An 18,860-nucleotide genomic window follows, 5' to 3' on the forward strand; every position below is an offset into this window, starting at 1 on the left:
TTCAATTACTTTGTAAAAACTGTCAGTTTACAGAAGTGTGCAAGCATAAAAGTCATGTATTTAGTGTTCAGAACCCAAAGGCAGCAGAGCTGTACCTTGACAACTATCGTCTTTTTACTTCAGAGTTGTCTCCTTTCATCTGAGTGTGCTTACATTTTCTCCAAATTACTGTATCATCAGTGATGGTGTGAGAGGTCTTCTTTTAAGAGAAAAAATTCGAAGTAGACTTGTGTCCGAACTGAAAAGCAGTGAATAATGCTTCCAGGTCAACAGCCCTGGTTTCAGCGATTAGGACATTTCATCACAATTACACAAATGTACAGCTTTCCTTAACCCTGAACCCGAGTACAGGCTGTATGGAAAAAGCAAAGTGGCTGGCTCCTGTTCGCGTGAGTGAGTCAGGGACCCTGATTTAGGAGGGACCTCCTTATTTTCCCTGGGGGCGGAGACCCCCCCATGGGAGGTCACTCTCCTGTCACTCAGCATCTCTCGGTCAGTTTCCTCACAAGTTTTCAGGTTAAATTCTAGCTCTAAAACTCTTGAGGAATTCTGTTACAGGGAAGTAAAAAGTAATCCTGAAAATACAGACCGGGAAACAGGAGATGAGGGCACCAGAGCGCGTTCCTTTGCCAACTAGCTATATCTAGGGCTTTTCTCCCAAAAGGAGTAATACTACATTTTGGTTTGCTAAAGCCGCTGGAATGCAGCATACCAGAACTGGGTGGCTTTCTGAAGGGGATTATAGGTTACAAATGCACAGTTCTGAGGCCATGGAAATGTCCGAATTAAGGCACTGAGAGGAAGACACCTTCTCTGGGGACAAGCCACCGGCATCCGCGACTCCCCGGCCACACGAGACAGCTCACAGCGATGGCAGCCACCCTTCCTCCAGACGCCCCCGCATGCCTCCCCCCTACGTCTCCCGGCTGTCACTGCCTATTTGCTCTCACGGAGGACCCAGTAAAGGGGCCAGGACCCACCTTGACCGGGGTGGGTCACGTCTGCACGGCGAGGTCCCGCCCGCAGCACCTGCACCCACTGAAGGAAGGCTTTCCTGGGGGATGTGACAGCGTCAAGCTGCCACCTACCAACCGTGGGGAACTCGAGCATCAGAAACGAAGACTGCCCACGTTCCCGCCCTCCGCCATGCAGTTCCGTTCCCCAGGTGGCACGTCAGTCCATCCTTGGAGGGATGGTTCGCACTATTTACGTGTGCAAATCACACGTTCCCGCGTCCAGGCTTTTGCTGCCCTGTTATTCCGACACGGCGCCACGCCGTTGCTGGGGCACCCGCAGGTCCCGCTCACGTGTTAACGGGGTCCGTGCCCACAGCACAGATTTCCCACTGCTTACCGGTGACAGGCATTTATGTTCTCTCCAAGTACCCACTGGGACAAAGAGGGCAGCAGTGAAGAACCATGTATAATCTGTATAGTTACTTTGAGTTTTCTGTGGGAAAAATTTCTAGACATGAAACTGCAGGGTCAAAGGGCATTTTAAATTTAAATGGGTACAGTCCAACTGCCCTCCAAAACGTCTTATGAGTTTATCTTCTTCTGAAAAAGGAAGGGAATACAGATGATCCTCTTTCCATTCTCTTTTCAACTGGACTTTCAATTCAATTCAATTTACTGCAGAAGCTTTAAAACCAGAATGGAAGCTGGGGAGAGCTCTGAGCTCTGGTCCCCTCTGACCCGATCTGCTCTTCAGCAACACGCAGGAAAACCCTCTGTTTTGCTCTGGTCTTAGTTGTCAGATAAACATTTATTTTTCCTGGTAAATGAAAGTACAAATTCCTTCTTGCAGCAGGTAAGAAATGCATGACCTGGGACTCGGCATATCATTGCTTTAAAATTTCGTTTATTTAAGGAACAGCATATTCCTTCAAAGCAGTCCTCAAACTTCAGAGGGCATCGGAGTTATGGGGGGGGTTGGATAAAACACGGGCGGCTGGGCCCCACCCCAGAGAACCCGGTGCGGCCGGTCTTGGGTGTGGCCTAAGAATTTAAAATTCTAACAAGTCCCCAAGTGCTGCTGCTGCTGGGGGACCACAGTTAGTTGCAAACCAAAGTTTTACAGGGTGCCCTTTAATTATGGGCATAACCCACCACTGTCCTATGTCAGGTAGGCCAAGTTATATGAGGCTGAGTAATAAACCACCTTAATTACTGTAATAAATCATTCTTCAGTAGACACTGCACTGCCATGACGTGCAGACTCCTTGACATGCATCCCGGAGAGCAGACTGCAGAATTCCACAGGGATTGCTCCCTACAGTTCTTTTAAAATTTATTACTTTGCTTTTCTTTTGTTAGTTGCTTCCTCTTTTGTTTTTAAAATACTTTTATTGAAAAATATCCACATATGTACAGTCCTACCATATTATGCAATCAGGGGCTCACAATATCATCACCTAGTTGTGTATTCTTCACCTTGATTTTCAGAACATTTGCATTACTCCAGAAAAATTAAAAGAAAAAAAAAAGAACTCATGCATCCCATACCCTTTACCCCTCTCTCTCACTGACCACCAGTATTTCAATCTACTCAATTTTTATACCTTATCTCCCCCTATTATTTATTTTTATCATTACTTGTTTATTTATTTTTTACTCATCTGCCCATACCGTGGATAAAAGGAGCATCAGACGCAGGCTGTCATAATCACAGTCACACTGTAAAAGCTGTATCACTTGTTCCATCTCCTTCAAGTCCCTGGAGTTTTATTCTTACATACCACCTAAAAATCCTCACGTATTTTTAAATTGCGGTTTAAAATTCACAGACGATAACTGCAAAATAATTCCACCTCTTTCCCATCTCATAAAGAAAGGTGTTCGGGATCAGATGTTACTGGTATTGACACCGCTGCCTTTAAGATATCCAAAGCTCTGCATTTAGGAGGGTCACCAGGTGCCTCCAGCCCCGTAAGCTACAAGGTATCCGGCAGACACTGAGCGCTCAGCTGTCCAGGTTACGAAACAAACAGCAGACAACAAAGGCGCACAATCGCGACTCTCCACGTGGCTGCCGTGGTCTAAAGAGCTTTTCCCACAGAGTTTCTGCTCCAGATCTTACACCTAAGAACTAAAACAGGACGAGTGGGTCTGTGGGGACCAGGAGGAAGACGGAGGCACGCGCACTCCTGTTTAGACAGCTGTGACGGCGATGCTCTGAAAGGTACGGCACTGTGACATCCGCGGTTCCGGGGGGGGGGCTTTAAGGAGCTGAAGCCACAGCATGAGTAGCTGAATTCACGTTAGAGAAAAATAATCCAACAATGAAACGGTCAAAAGGGAGCAAGGGAGAGGAGGCGAGCAAAAATAGTTATTCCGGATTGGCTCTGTTAATTTCTCAGGGTCACATGCTACGTTAACGCTGGGAGCCACCGCCTCACCGCAGTTTTGACTGGGCACGTTGGGACCTTTGGAAGAACAAATCTTCCCTTTAATAAAATAAGCTTTATAATTCTGAAGTCATCTTAAATGCATAAGCACCTGTCTTCTGGGGAATCTAAATCAGATGATGTTATTGAAAAAGAACAAGGTGTTAATGAGTGATAGGCAGTCCCTAAAACTCCTTTTTAAAGCATCTAGAAAGATTTCTCAAATTATACAGACAGGATTATTTTGATCCATCTGTGCATTTATCTTTTCATAGAGAAAGCTATTTGCATCCTCCCCGCCACCGCGGCTGGCAGGCGGGGCCTCTCCCGAGCGGGTCACCTTCCTCACGCCCTCCAGTGGGCTCCCCTCCGGCCACGCGAGCTGGGCCCCATCGCCCAAGCACACCATTTTCTCTCCACCTCAGGGCCTGCGGGCAGGAGCTGCGACGCCGTCTCCACCCACATCCGACTCCTAGCGAGCCCCCCCCACCTCAGGTCTCCTGTCCTCTGCGGCGTGTCTGTCCCACCCAATATGGCACCCGGGGTGGCAGCTTCAGCTGCTCCCTGCCCCTGCACCATGAGGTTGGGCCTCGTCCCAGGGACATGCCAGGCAGGGAACACGCTCAGCAGGTGCTCGTGGAATAAATGAGCGACACTGGACGTGTGTGCTAGCTTTTTAAGGAATTTGGAAAGATTTACAAGCGTGCTGTACTCCACAGTAACTTCTTAATATTTTGGAATCCATTCATTATTTATTAGCAAGTTGGCAGGAAGATATGCTATGAGATGTTACAGTCCAAATTGCTCTTACATAACTTTTTCTGGCTTCATATATCCTAATAAATCTTATATAAAATTAGAATGCTACAGTTAAAAAATAACGCGGAAATCACAATGTCTTCTACCTTGAGGGCATGTGGTTTTAAGGAGAAACGGAGTTAGAGCAAGAAAACCTCAGCACAAGCTCCAAGCTGGCTCACCAGTCTGAATCAAACAGTCTTAAACTTCTCAAAACTTACTTCTTTCCTTCCGTAAGAAAGATCCATGTATTTTTTTAAAAAGATACACAACGGCCTTGCAGGGCTGCTGGGTGAATTAATATCGAATGTGCATACAAACACAAATTAACAGTATCAGTAAATATTTACTGAATAAATGAATGAAACATTTATTTTGACTTCCACACTGAGAATAATCTATGAAGTTCAACTTTTATTTCTAGGGACATTGAATCAGGCTCTTTAGTTTTCTGAAGGTGATTTAGCCATTGTTTTCAGGAGGAATTGTGGACCCTAAACAAGACATAACAAACAACTAAGCTCTTCGCCATGGCTGTGTGCTCTGTACAGCCGGATGCACTCCTCTCCCCACGGCTAACAATTTCCAGGGCACGAACGGTAGAAAAGCCTTATTTTTAACCTGCAGGGAGGCAGAGCCACGCTCGACACACAAGCCTCACCATGTCCCCCTTCTTGTTCCTGGAAGCTCCTGGCAGATGAGCTGTAAAGTTGCAATTAATCTCCAGGCGGCATGCGAGGCGCCCCATGCTTTGGCAAGGGGTGGGGACTCTGGCAGGGAAGTTCAATTTCTGTAACATTGTTCCTAGCCCAGGAAATGTCTCAGGTGCCTTGGTATGGGTGGGCCGCTGCCAGCTTTTCGGGCATGGGCTTGCTCCCCTTCGGGTGACGTCACTGAGCACATTTTTTACTCTGCTCGCCCAGGAACCCTGCAGCCGGCCCGTCTCCATTCTCCTCAAATATGTCATGTGCTCTCTACCACGACTGCAGCTCCAAAAGGCTAAGACAGAAGGCCTCTAGTCCATGCAAGGAACTCCTCTACCAAAACAGCAAAGCACTGCGGAATGGGGAGACCTCCTGACTGCAGCGTCAGCTGTTACCTGAAGTCATGAGCTGGAGCTATGCTGGAGCATCAAGCCCACAAAAGCTCTTCCCCTGCATATGCATTATAGCAAATATGTTTATCACGAGGCTTAAAAACAGATCTTTGAAAGTCAAATGCAAGTTTTAAATGCTCTTCCTACCATGTAAACTCTCCTCTAAGTTGAGCTAAGCAGAGAAGCTAACTCCTGCCCAGGTGGAAGCTGTGTTTTTCGCCTAAAGGCAATGGAAACTCTCCCCATTGCTCAGTCTAGAGGTTACGCCCCTTCGTTAATTAACCCACATCTATGGGCTTATACTGTCTAGGGGGTACTAGCTTCTGAAATGTAAATTAGTCTAGAAGTCCACGTGGATGGCAGGGAAGCCTCTTATATATGCCGTTACAGGGCCCACCAGTGGCAAACCTTACTGCATCGGTAAGAGCTGCGGGTGTCCCGCTCAAAAGGTAGAGCTGGGCCAGGTGACAGCACCCACCTCCCAGCCCCGTGCAGTACCCGATACAGGCACAACTACACAGCCGCTGGGCCACCGTATCAGCAGATGCTGTGATGGGCACCTGGGATGTCTGTGAAGCTTTTATTTCTAACGTAGTTTCTGATAGGCCTGAAATGTGGACTAGGAGCAGCACTTCCCGCTTTCTACTTCTCGAAGACCAGGGAGCCACATCCCCTAAAAACAACCCCCTCAGCGCTTAACCAAAACGCGAGCCTGACAAGGGGGGGAGCGTGGGAGAAGCGGATGGGAATGCCTTCCGTCTGTCCTTCCATGGCCCTGGGGAATTAAAGCTGAGAGGAGCCTCCTGCTCATCAGCCTCTCAGACAAACCCGGGGCGCGGGGGGGCCGGGAGGGAGCTGCCCCCACCCCTGTGGGCGAACTTCGGGCCCACTGCAAGACCTGGGGCAGCCGCGATTCACACACTAGCTCAGAAAATGAATGAAGGCAGCAGAGGACCCGGCCTGCAAGTCACGGGCGCACTTCAGAGCTCCCCGCATTAACTTGGGGTGCCTACACGGGGTGGCAGTGTGGGCGGAAGGGGCCGCAAGGTGCGGGGACCTGGCCAGAGGACGGCGCAGAGGTTCAGCCAGAGCCCGGGCTTTTGTGGCCCTCTTACCTTCCCTCCCACTGCTGGGAGCCGGAAGGCATCAGCATTTTCTTGATTCATAATTTTGGCTGAATGTCGATCACCAATAAAACTGAAATTGTTTCTCTATTTTTAAACGATTTTAATAAGGGCTACATCAGTAATAAGATGGGATGTGGTGTTTGAAACCGGACCTAAGACATCGTGATGAAAGGATGAGGGGCCACCTTAAATTCAGAACAGAATCCAAAAGCCATTCTATAAAAGAGAGAGCACCTACCTAAGAGTCATGGCAAATGAACTGTATTTCAAGACACTCATTCTTCATTGTGACCATTCTTTGCTAGTTCTTCAAATGGCTGAACATTAACAATGTATTGTACTGCTCTGTGAATGCTACATACTATTTTGCTTATTTATTACTTAAACACAGCAAACCAGTATTTGCTGTACTGTACAGGAAACCAAAAACCACTCGCTATCAGTGCAATTTAGAAATACATCCTAACTGTAGAACACTGCAACAGCTGGGGTCCTGATAACAGGGAGCAAACATTTCATGAAAAATGTGACAGTCAAATGTGACGATTATTCTCTTTCATTTTCAGATTTCTATCTGGATTACTAAGTAGACAAAATCAAAACAATAGGGTAGGAAGAGAGTGAAAACATGGGAGAACTGAGCTCCCTGCAGAACTACAGAAACCACACTGAGCTCACCTGGGGGCCACACAGATAACAGACGTGGGCAGGGGGCTGGGGATACTCCGGGCAGTGCCGTCCAGGGCCGGGGGGCTGCTGGGCAGAGCCCTGGCTCCACCTCCTGGCCACCAACCAAGGCAGGTCACCGAGCTGCAGGGCCACTGGGAGTTCTCCTCGGCCACGCAGCCAGGCTTCTTTCCCTGGACTCACTTCTCAAGCACACTGGTCTTGGGAGTTTTAAGCATCGCACTGACCCTTCACATGTTCCCTACTGAACTCGTAATCGGCGTTCTCAGTTTGACTCTGCCAGATTTGCCATCTGTGCTTAAGCTTTTGGAAAATTCTGTGGTTGCCTGGGTGCACATTTTCAAGTGGTAACATCATCCGGCATCTCAGAGAGGAAGCCTGGTGTGCTGGAGCAGGAGACCCAAATCCCGTCTAATGCACCTTGGGGAAGCCACAGCCCGTCTGTGCCATGGTTTGCATAGCTGCTGGGGGGAGCACTAACACCACTGGCCATTCCACCTCGCCATTGGGAAGCAGTGAATGTCCTGGTACTGTGAAATGAAGGAGAACCTGACTCTTGTAGTCACACCAGAGCTCACAAGTCTCAACCTTGCTTTGTGTGTGATGGGCCTAGACTGAGGTTTTTCTACAGCTCTAGACACAAAATAATTCCAGATAGCTTTTTCAAGCCAGTGATCAGACTACGTCATCCATTTGTACCTGAAGCCAGAAAGCTGATCTGAGGAGAGAAAAGGTCTGCAGCGCCAGACATCTGGTCAGTTCCCTGCCACACGGCTGAAGAGCTCTGGACAGCAGAAGGCCGACTGATCCTAAACAGAGTGACCGCTGGCAAACCGACAACTTCCGGTGCTTGTGGACGCAGGGCCAGGCTGCCCGGACTTGGACCGCTGCCATCTGACCCCAACACCATTTTCCTGCCCTTCAAGGAAACATGCCGATTCTGCCATACCACTGTCCCTCGCCCATCAGAGCTTCCCCTTGGAGAGGAGAGTTCAGCCCTCATCTACCTTCCCTGCGGATCCGGCAGGCACTTGCCGGGCAGATTTGTATTTGCTGGAGTGGACAGTAGGTGCCTCAACATTCTCGGTTGCTTAACTAAATGGTGGGACGTGTGAGGAAAATAAGGAGCTCATTTGGATTCATTCTGCCCCTAAAAAGGTGCCTAAAACAGACTTTGTGAAAAACCCACATGCCACTTTCCATACAAATACATTCGTTTAGAACGAGGAAGCCAAGTAGAAAATGAGGCTTTACCAAGAAAATCCAAACGTTCTTCCAACTTCAGTTTTGAACGGCTCCGTTTGCGGTTTTAGTGGGCTAGGCTCACCACTTCGGCCATCTGTCCTGGGCAGGCAGTGGGACTACCGCTTCGTCAGATGAGAGGAGCTTGACTCCACCTTCAAACGCTGCGGCCCAGTGTCTGGACTCGCCTCCCTTTCTGCTCTCCCTGTGCCAAAGCCAGCTACTCCCCAGGCTTCAAGTACCACCTCTGATGATGATTCCAGCTCACCGTCCCCACTCGGACCTCCTCCCAGAACACATGCTGGCCTCTCCAACGTCTCCATGTGGGATGTCCAAAGCCAGACTGACCTCCCTCAGAGCTGCCCCACCACCCACTGCTCAGGAGACCCCTGGGCATAGCCCCGAGGACCCCTGCCCCTTGCCCCTCAGACAGCACCCATCACCCAACACAGCCAATTCCATCCTCCAAACATCCCTGGGATCCGCCTGCTATGGTCAGCTCCTTGGCCACTCAGGGGAGGCCACGATACCTAGTTCCTGCACTACTCTCAGCCCTAACTGGTTTACTCCTTCCCAGCTGACCACCGTGTCCAGCAGCGTACTACTAACCAACAAGGAATGCGAGACCAGAAGGAGGGGGCATCTTCCTCGCCCTCAGCACCCGACAAAGGCATCTGCTGGGAGTGAGGTTTCATTTAGGGAACCACTGGAGAACAATGCAGAACAGCACACAACGAAGAGATCTTTCACAGTCTAAAGTCAGTCTACCTGGGAGATGGGATTAACACAATCCAACAATCAGCAACAGAAAGAGTTGGTACACAAATGCTGCTTCAGAGACTGTAAATATTGCAGTATTTCAGAGAAGGAACGATCACTGTTATGATTAGGACAAAAAGTTAAATGATGAAATGTCTGGACACATGTAGGAGGTTCATTATAGCAGTCACTCAACAAAGATGCACCTACTGTGTGCAGGGCAGTGCTCCAGGTACAGAAAAGTAAACTGCCCCTCCTTATAGCAGTCACTCAACAAACACGACCTACTGTGTGCCGGGCAGTGCTCCAGGTACAGAAGAGTAAACTGTCCCTCCCTTCTAGCAGTCACTCAACAAACACGCACCTACTGTGTGCCGGGCAGTGCTCCAGGTACAGAAAAGTAAACTACCCCTCCTTATAGCAGTCACTCAACAAACATGGATCTACTGTGTGCAGGGCAGCGCTCCAGGTATAGAAAAGTAAACTACCCCTCCCCTCACAGACTGGGCTGGACTCCAGAATTCTGAGCTTTACCACCCCACATAGTTAAGAGTCAGGATCTGAGCTCAGGCAGACCCTCAGTGCATATTGCACCTGCCAGATGCAGCTCTCTCTCCTAGCTGACTGGTTTCAGCCCTTTTCTCTCCTCCAACTTCTAACACTGCCTCCCCTACCCTCACTCTTAGCTGGAAAACCTACTTCTTTATCACCAAAAAAAAAAAAAAACCAGAAGTAACAAGAGAACTTCCACAAGCTCCCTTGACCACTTCTGCCCACCCCTTGCATCTCTGCCCCCTGCTCTCTTGCCAGAGCAACCTCTCTAAGCCCAGGCTAAGGCCAAGCCCCCGCGGGCACCAGATCCCAACCTGCTTGCCTTCTCCAGGATGTGCCTCCAGCAACTCTCCCTGACCTCTGGAGAGACAAGCTCCAGACATCTGTCTCTTGCTCTTGAGCACTCCCAAGGCCCTTGCTACAGTTTTCACTGTGGCTGAGGTGCATACATTTGCTGCTGCAAAATAAAATGGCTTACTGCGAAGGGCAATTGTGCGTGCATTCCTGAACTCCCTTTGTCCATTCGCAGCCGCTCTTCTGTGTCCTCCCTCCCCCTGGACAGCAAACTCATCCTGGCTTTGCTGATCCCAGGCTCTAGCTTTCTTCCCTCCCACAACCTTGGAGCCCCAGTGGGGGCACAGGCTGGCTAGCCTGCTCATTTTGTTTATGGTTTGTCTCCTACAGCTGGAATACAAGTTACAGGAGGGCCGCGACGCCTGCCTATCAGTCCGTTAGCTTGCTGCTTTCTTGCCAGCACCTAGCAGAGTAGCCAGTGTGAAGGAGTTGCCAACAAGTATTTGTTGGCTTAATGAGGTCCCAGCTCTGCCATTTGTGATCCCTGGGCTGGGCACATTACTCAGTCTTGCTAAGCCTCACTGTCATCCTTTTTGGACAGAGGTGCTGACAATAGGCTGTGGTGAGGATTCAATGGCAGAAACCACGGTAAACATCTTTGCACATTTTCTGGTATGAACTAAGTGTGCAATAAATGGTAACTATTATATAACTAATTAGAATATATAAAATATTCATTAGCATCCAAATTTACCTTTAATCTATCCAACCTCAAACGGGTGCTGATCTGGAACTGGCCTCAAAAGGAGAAATAAAAATGCCTGTAAACTTGCTTTCCTGATCTTGTTAAATATTCCAATATTTCAAAACAACTCTGACTCTAAAAAAAATATTGAACATACAGCCCAGGAGTGTTAATGAATCTTTTCTATGGTTGAAATCTTATTTAATAATGAAATCCAGTCAACCTGAAGGGCAGCTCACATCAGCTCTCCTGAAACTGCCCCCTGCCCCCAACTGCTCCCCCACTGCTCCTGCTCCTCTAATGCCAACAGGTCTCCTGGTTCTGGGACCCGGGACCCAGAGCGCTGGAGCCCCAGGGTGGGCCCTGAGGGCATAAGGGGAGTGTGAAAGGAAGTGCACCTGAAAGGAAGTGCACCTGGCACCCTTACTGTCCCTCCTGGGTTTAAGCGGAAAAGGAGAAAGCGCCGTTCCTTTTGTCACTGTTGCAGGGATTTAAAACCTTACACAACCCCAGCAGACGCTCCCACTGCATTTTCCCACAGGACCGTCCTACTGGGGACCCGGCTCTCGGCTCTCATCAATAAGCGAGCGCTTCAGCTGCCTCAGGGGTTAACTGTGATCTCGGGCCGGCCTGGGGACCTAAGCACAGAGTGTGACACAGTCAATGAAAACGCGTGTTCCGTTTCCAGCACCCGGTCCACAGTTCAGCGTTCAGAACAAACCTGTGTGATGGTCGGGGCTGGCTCTTCGCAGGAGGCCGAGTCCCAAATGCAGCACAGACGCCGAGGACATCGATGCCAAGTTCAAGGGTCTACTGCAGCGGGAACGGGGGCGGGGGGTGGGGGGCGGCCCACAGGCCGTGCTCAGGAGCCGGAGGCCCCCAGCTGTCCAACTAAAGGCTTAACTCCGTTCTCTCTCCTCCCACTGGCGAAACCTCAGTCTGCTGACTTGGTTTTGCGTGTCTTCTCACAAATCTATTTTTAACACTTCTATATGGAAAAAAAAAAGACACAGCGTTTTGCCAGTAGGAACCAGAAAACAGTTACAGCTCGTTTCTCCTGGCGGACACGCCCTGCCTGGGGACGGCACATGTCCTTCCAGCAGGGCCAAGCTGCGACGTGACCAGGCAGCTCGCCAGTGCCCCCGGGGGGGGGGCTACGGCACAGACAGGGGGCTCGGAGGGGCCACCCCCGAACCATCTCACCTCCTCAGCTCCATTCCTTATGGTCGTCACCCAAGCCACACGTCTATGGGGGCCCCCCAGCTCCTGTTACAATGACAGCTCACCCTGAAGCACAGAGACAACGGGGCGCTGGCCCAGGAAGGAGGTAGCGCCTGCAGGACCCGAGGCACAGGCCGGCCACTTCGGCCGCAGGCTCTCTGGACTCCAGTCTTCCCAGGGCCTTCTCTACGAGGAAGCTGCACGCCCAACCTCAGCTTTCCCTTTAACATCTCCTTGGATGAAATCTTGCTCAAATACCACCTCTGATTGCTTTTCCTCCTACAAAATCTTCTGACATAGAGCTTACTTGTGAAATTCCCTTGAATTAGTGCACTCCCACGGGGTCTTTAGAGTCAAAAATGTGGGAGACAAAACCAGCAATAACAGAGTGCCTCAATTTTATCTCCCTAAGACTCTGCGCTAGATCCTTCCCTAAAGCTCTCCTTAAAATCTAGTAGCATTCCATCTCTTGTTCTGTATCTCTAAAGATTATTAGAATGAGCTAATATGTGTAATATACCTGGAACACGTTCAAAGAAACGCTTAGTACTCTTTTACCATATCACTAATTTTTGAAAGTGCACATTTAGTATCTACCCCTCCCATTTACCTGAAGAATGTCATTTTGCAAAAATATTAAATAATAGACAATTTGGAAGTATAGTCAAATCACATTACCTAGGGTTTACCTATCTCTTCTGAAATAAATGTGGGGAAAGACAATGCATGCTTATATGAAAATATACACAAAAGAGAACATGATGATAAACACACACTTTTACAGTTTCCAATAATTGTAAAAAAAAAAACCTTTGGAAAGAAGGGGAAACATCAATAGCCAACAATTCCCAAGCAATTTTTTTTATACTTTGGACCAATGAACAATTTTCTCTTGAAGTAATGACTTAGCACTCTGAGTAGAATGAACTTTTTGATAATTTCCAAGAATTACTTTATATTTCGGTAGCAATTAGCTGTTTCAAATACAGTAGAGTATAAGATGATGTACTGCAATACAAGAAAAATAGCATTTTGGGGAAAAAAAACTTCTGCCCAAAATAATGTAAAAATACAGCTGTTGGGCAAAGTTTGAAAACACAAATCATAGGCTTAAGAAGACAATAAAGTTTTTTTTAAATACAGTAAAGTTTTGAAGATCAGCCACAATGCAAGCAACATTCAAACTTTTTTTTTTTTTTTGCATTGGCAGGCACCAGGAATCGAACCCAGGTCTCTGGCATGGCAGGTGAGAACTCTGCCTGCTGAGCCACTGTGACCCACCCTGACATTCAATTTTTACTTCTGTTATCTTAAGTTATAAAAGTCAACTGAAAATTATACCCAGAGCCCATAAGGACGAACTGAACATTCCAAGATGTCACTATAAACAGGATACCTGTCTACTGCCGACTGTATCAGTGCCCTCACCTGGGGAAAGTGGGAGTGTGGCAATTGCACCATTGAAAGCAGGTGAGCCACTATGCCTCTGTGCTAGCAGATATTTTCAATTCATGGATTTCAACAGTCACAACAAATAAAGCCACACCATTTTTCAATGCCCTACCCGTGCTCAGTGCCCAGCTCATCAGGTTTTCCCATAGAGAAGTCAGGAGGCTCGTGTCTGCTAGTCACAGACCGGCCTAGTTACCAGTGCACGGATGGGGACCACCAGCGGGCAGACATTGCACTCCTGTTTCAAAGGCAAAACACTAGAAGAAAGAATAAAAGAAAAAGCCTAGCAACTCGTGAAGTTGTGTTGATCAGCTCTCCTTACTTATCATGCACTTATCGTCAGGGCGCAGCTGACCAGCTGACTTGTGTTATCAATCTGACCTCTTAGGGGTGGGACGCTGTGCCCCATACTAGTTCCCACATCCATCAGTGTACAGAGCAGGAAGGGACAGCGCTCACCCAGGCCTCTTATCACTAAATCAACATCTGCCAAGCCCTTTCTTCCCTGGGGAAGCAATAAGACGAAGAGAAAGCTCCTGCCTTTGTACTGAGAGCTCCAGAAGTAACTCAGACCAGAACCCTGGGACAAGGAGCTGGCCAGTTTTTCCTCACATAGGGGCAGTTTTCTAGACAGTTCTGGCAGAAAACCCGACAACCTCCAAGCCAGCACCTGGGAGCTGTCAGAGAGGGTGACGTCCCGGGCGTGGACGACATGGGCAGGAGGGGAGGCTTTCAGACGCGGGCTCGGAGGACCTGCATCCCGCCTGCCCCGCACCTCGGGCGCACAGCGGCCAGCTCGGCCCACGGGGCTCGGGCTCTGAGCTCACAGCCCACCCGGCGTCTCCCCGCAACCCCAGCTCCCGGCCAGGCTGGTCCGGCTGCGGCTCGCGCGCAGGGATCAGCAGGGCGGGCAGCTGCCTGTGCCCCGGGATGGGCCTGGACCCTCTTCAGTGCCCGCAGAGCCGCTGAAGCCCGAACTCCACGCGGGCTTGAGCCACGGCCTCCTTTGTGGCGGCGGGACCACCCCCCTCCTCCACTTCCTCAGGCCACGGTGCTCGGGTCGGGCACGCGCGTGGCTCCCCAAGGCGCCTCTGTGGACGGCGAGTAGCGGCCAGGCCCCCGCAGGGCGGCACCGCAGCGCCACAACCCCGGCCGCCCCGCGCAGCTGCGACCCTGCGCCGCCTCCAGCCCCGAGGGGCACGTCTCCCCGCGGAGCCCCAGGTGCCCGCGGGCGCTGTCGGCGGCACGCAGGAGGCAGACCCGACGGAAGGGTGGGGGCTGGGGCGGGTGGATGGGGGATAGGGGGTGGGGGTGGGGGGCGATGGATGAGGGTAGGGAGTGGGGGTGGGGGGTGACGGATGAGGAGTAGGGAGTAGAGGTGGGGGCTGGGGGGTTGGGGGTGGGGGCTGGTGGATGAGGGTAGGGAGTGGGGGTGGGGGGTGATGGATGAGGAGTAGGGAGTAGAGGTAGGGGCTGGGGGATGAGGGTAGGGAGTGGGGGTGAGGGGTGACGGATGAGGAGTAGGGAGTAGGGGTGGGGGCTGGGGGATGGGGGATGAGGGTAGGGAGTGGGGGTGGGGGGTGATGGATGAAGAGCAGGGAGTAGAGGTGGGGGCTGGGGGTTGGTGGATGAGGATAGGGAGTGGGGGTGGGGGGTGACGGACGAGGAGTAAGGAGGAGGGGTGAGGAGTGGGAGCCGTCCGGCCCGCAGCTGCTGGGGGAGGCGCGCCCTCCCGACACCCCGCCAGCTCCGCGCCCACCGAGGGGACCCCCGTTCACCCAGGGAATGGGAGTCCCTGGCTTGGAAGGCGCAGGCCTGCTCAGTACCCGCCCTACCCCCGGGCGCCCTCGGGGTGCGCCGCGCTCCGGCCCGCACAGGGGCCCGGCGCCCCCCACGCCCGCGCCGTCCGCGTCGCAGCCCCCCACTCCTTCACTCCATCCCCCGCCGCCCGCGAGCGGCCGCCGCTGCAGTGCGGGCTCCCCGCGCCTACCTGGGCGCCGCTCCCGCCCCGGCTCCCGCTCCGGCTTCCCGCTCCTGCTCGCGGCCGGGCCAAGGGCTCGCGGGCTGCGCGCGGGGCGGACCCCGCGCTTTATAGCGGCCGCGCGCCCCGACGCCGCGCTTCAAAGTAAGAGTCCCGGGCGGCGAGGGGCGGGGCGGGGCGGGGCGCGGAGCCCAGGTTGGGGGGCCCGCCACGCCCCCGCCCCCGCCCCCGGACCGGCCAGCGCCTCGCAGGCCCCCTCGTGGGCGCCAGAGTGAGGACGCGGGGTCTCCCGGAGCTTTCGAGAAGAACAGAAAACGCGAAAGAACTGAGCTTTCAGCTTCTCAAAACTTCTAGGCCAGTGGCGGTGCTCGTCCTTGTTTCCCCGCGTTTCTCCTTCTTTCCCCTCCGCGGGCGCGGGCCGGGGGCGGTGTGGGCAGGTGCGGGGCAGGTGCGCGGACAGGCCGGACAGCCGCGCGGTGGCCGCGCCAGGGAAGAGCGGGGCGGCGCGCGGACCCGGTTTGTCCGTCAGCTGCGGGCCCGGGGCTGGCCTGGGGCGGGGGCTCGGGTCAGGCCGGGTCCGCGGGAGCCCAGGCGCCCGCCGGTGTCCTTAGATGTGTTCCCAGGAGGAAATGCCCTCGGAAGTCCAGAATCTTAACCTGTGTGAACGCTGTCACCCCCAGTTTGGGGGCTTAACCCTCCATCCAAATCGCCAACGTTTCCTTCCCCGAGCTCAGGTGAAGATACTTCTGACCCGGGTATAACCCTCCAGGAGTGACACCGCATTAGGTTATTTGTGTCCTGTTTCTCCTGCCAGAGTGTGTAATCCTTGCAACTGGGACCGAATCTCAATAAGCTTTTTTTACACACAAAAGGCTATTAATATTTTATTTTCTATGTTATTTATTAAATTAATAAAATGAATGAATGAATGACCATACCTAACATTCATCGTTGCTGTGCTAACTCTTCACTGAAAAATGGCCACAAAGTCAATGCCACTAAGTGCCAACTAGACGTGCCCAGCCAGGAGCCGCTTTTCTGGACGCTGTAGGCATCTCTCTCCCTTCATTATGAATATCTAGCTGCAAGGTTTCTAGGCTCACAGCCCCGAGTGACATACCCTGCTCCTCAGTCCCTCTCTCTCGGTATTTCTCTCACTCTCCCCTGTCTTTTCCCTCTCTCAGACACATCTTCATTGATTTCTTAGACGAAAAACGGTATCTGTAAAATAGTCAAGCAATGAACCAAAAGTGAATATCTTCCCTTATTTCTAGTCCCAGAGATAAACTTCAGCAGCCTAGCGTATACTCTTCCAGACTTTTGTATATGCACTTAAACACACCTTTTACCTTTTTTGGGTGTGTGTGTATGTGTGCATGGGCTGGGAATCAAATCCAGATCTCCTGCATTAAACACATCTTTTTTTTTTTTAACACATCTTTTAAAACAAATTAGATTATTGTTTACATAAGATTCTGTAACCTACTTTTTCTTAACCTAACAATTTACTGTAGCCATCTTCCCCTGTTAATACACATTTTTAAATGGCTGTTTGGGATCTCACGATACGGCTGCACTATCCTTTACATGAGAATTCTTTACTGATGCACATTAAGGTATTTTCCACAATTTCTGTTAGCACCATCTCTGCAGTAGACATCTTTGTGTCCTTACTTACTCTCTTAATTCTTTAGCATAGACTCTAAAAAATGGAATTACTGTATCAAAAATGGTGTGTTTAATATTTTGAAAAACATTAAGATTTTTCTAGAATAGTTAAATCATTTTAAACTCCCATTTCTCAAACTCTTCCCCAGTACAAGCCCTTATCTTTTTGGTTTCTGTGAGAGTGGTAGGGATCCCCCACCCCCACCCCACCCCCGTCCTGCTGACCACTTGCCTTTCTATGAAGGTTTCGTTTGCTCATGTCCATGGTAAGTGGCCTTTAGGGCAGTAGCATGTAGACAGGGCAGGGGAGCAGGCTGCAGGGTGACAATGAGCAAAGAGTTCTGCAGGGTGGAATCCATGGGGTGGGGCAGCCATGTCTGAGATGACACCTACCCTCTACACCCCAAGAATGACCCATCAGGCCTGCTGGCCTGCGTTTGCCTTATTCCTACTGTAAGTGCCAGGAAACAAGCCTTCATGTGCTCCAGTTTTTCACTTTTCAGAGCCCAGATTCGGAAGGATTTAAGGCACCGTTGTAAAGCCCTGCCTATTGTACTGTTTTAACTTTTTAAAGTTTTTATGCACGGTGTGTGGGAGGTGCAGATTCCTCTCAGCCATCACCTCGACAAGTTCCAGAGATGCTAAAGCTAGTGTTAGTAAAGCACTGATAACAATTTCTGCCAAGTTTGAAGAAGAACACTCCATCCTTTTCTGCCCATTCAGGATTCTGATGAACAACCTTCAGTTTAGATGGTTTTTCCTTCATTCTCCCTTAAGTAAACATAAGGTAAGATGAGATGGGTGGGGAGCAAATACACAATCAACTCAGTACAGGAGCAGCGCTCATTTCCTTTGGCCTCCTGGCAGCGCTGGGCAGCGGGTCTGCTTTAGGGTTTCCATCTCCAGCTTCCCCTTCAGCAGGCTCAGAACCCAGATCTATGACATCAGATACGCAAACCAATGCGAGATGAAGCAAGGTGCTCAGTTTTCCACTTGTTTTGGGGAGGAGGGTGGAAATGGGTCAAAGGGATCCTTAAAAGCACTCCTTTATTCTCTCTCATGAATGAAAAGAGTCAAACATAAATAGTTAAAACTAAACACTAAAAACAAATGGAATTCACTGAACAAAGAATATCTTGGTGGTGAAGCTAAATCACAGGTGAAATATAAATGCTGGGAGATACTACACACTATTTATCTCAAGAATGTTCAGCATAGAGCTAGGAGGCTCAGCCTCTCCAGGACATCAGCTAGTTCCATCCCCCTGCCCCATATTAAAATTATGTCATCCCCTTCCAACATGGAAGAGTTAGAATGGGCATAGACCAAACAACCCCCAAGAGTGGGAGAAAGATCAGAGATAATGGTGGAGTTATACAGAGAAGGTAGGGTTTAACAAGTGAGTATGACTGCTGAACCATTAAATTGATATCTCTTAGTCTCAGTATGTCAGAGCAGCTAGAAAAACCTAAAATTGTGGAACTGCAACCCATGTCAAACTCTGAAATATGTTCTACAACTAATTGAAATGTATTGCTTTTTTGTATATATGTTATTTTTCACAGAAAAGGAAGGAAAAAAGTCAATTATGATGATAAAAAATATATAAGTCTTCTAGCCTCCAACATTCTAGAGCAGCTAGAAGGAAAAATATGAGAGGATGGCATGGTGGCCCATGACACACTCTGGGATCTGTCCTGTAACCACTTTTTGAAGAGTGCTTTGAAAACTATTGCTTTTTTATTTCTTTGCTTTGTATTTATGTTATAATATACAATAAAAAAGTAACAAAAAATGTTCTGTGTAGATGATAATCTTTTATAAAGTGGATAGTATTAGCAAAATCAGTAAAT

General features: G+C 50.1%; 1 protein-coding gene across 5 annotated transcripts in view; it reads right to left on the bottom strand.

Annotated features, from left to right (window-relative positions):
- PALLD (palladin, cytoskeletal associated protein) overlaps positions 1–18,860 on the bottom strand; it is a 262,050-nt gene that overhangs the window by 84,158 nt on the left and 159,032 nt on the right. The window contains exon 1 of one of the 5 annotated variants that reach the window (XM_077144444.1): positions 15,349–15,412. The exons of the other annotated variants lie outside the window; for them this stretch is intronic. The gene's annotated coding sequence lies outside the window, so the exon portion shown is untranslated. Of the gene's footprint in view, positions 1–15,348; positions 15,413–18,860 lie in introns of those variants that run through there. 5 annotated transcript variants of the gene reach the window in all.

This window comes from Tamandua tetradactyla, chromosome 26 (genome assembly GCF_023851605.1).
Source record: "Tamandua tetradactyla isolate mTamTet1 chromosome 26, mTamTet1.pri, whole genome shotgun sequence".
Classification (NCBI taxonomy): domain Eukaryota; kingdom Metazoa; phylum Chordata; class Mammalia; order Pilosa; family Myrmecophagidae; genus Tamandua; species Tamandua tetradactyla.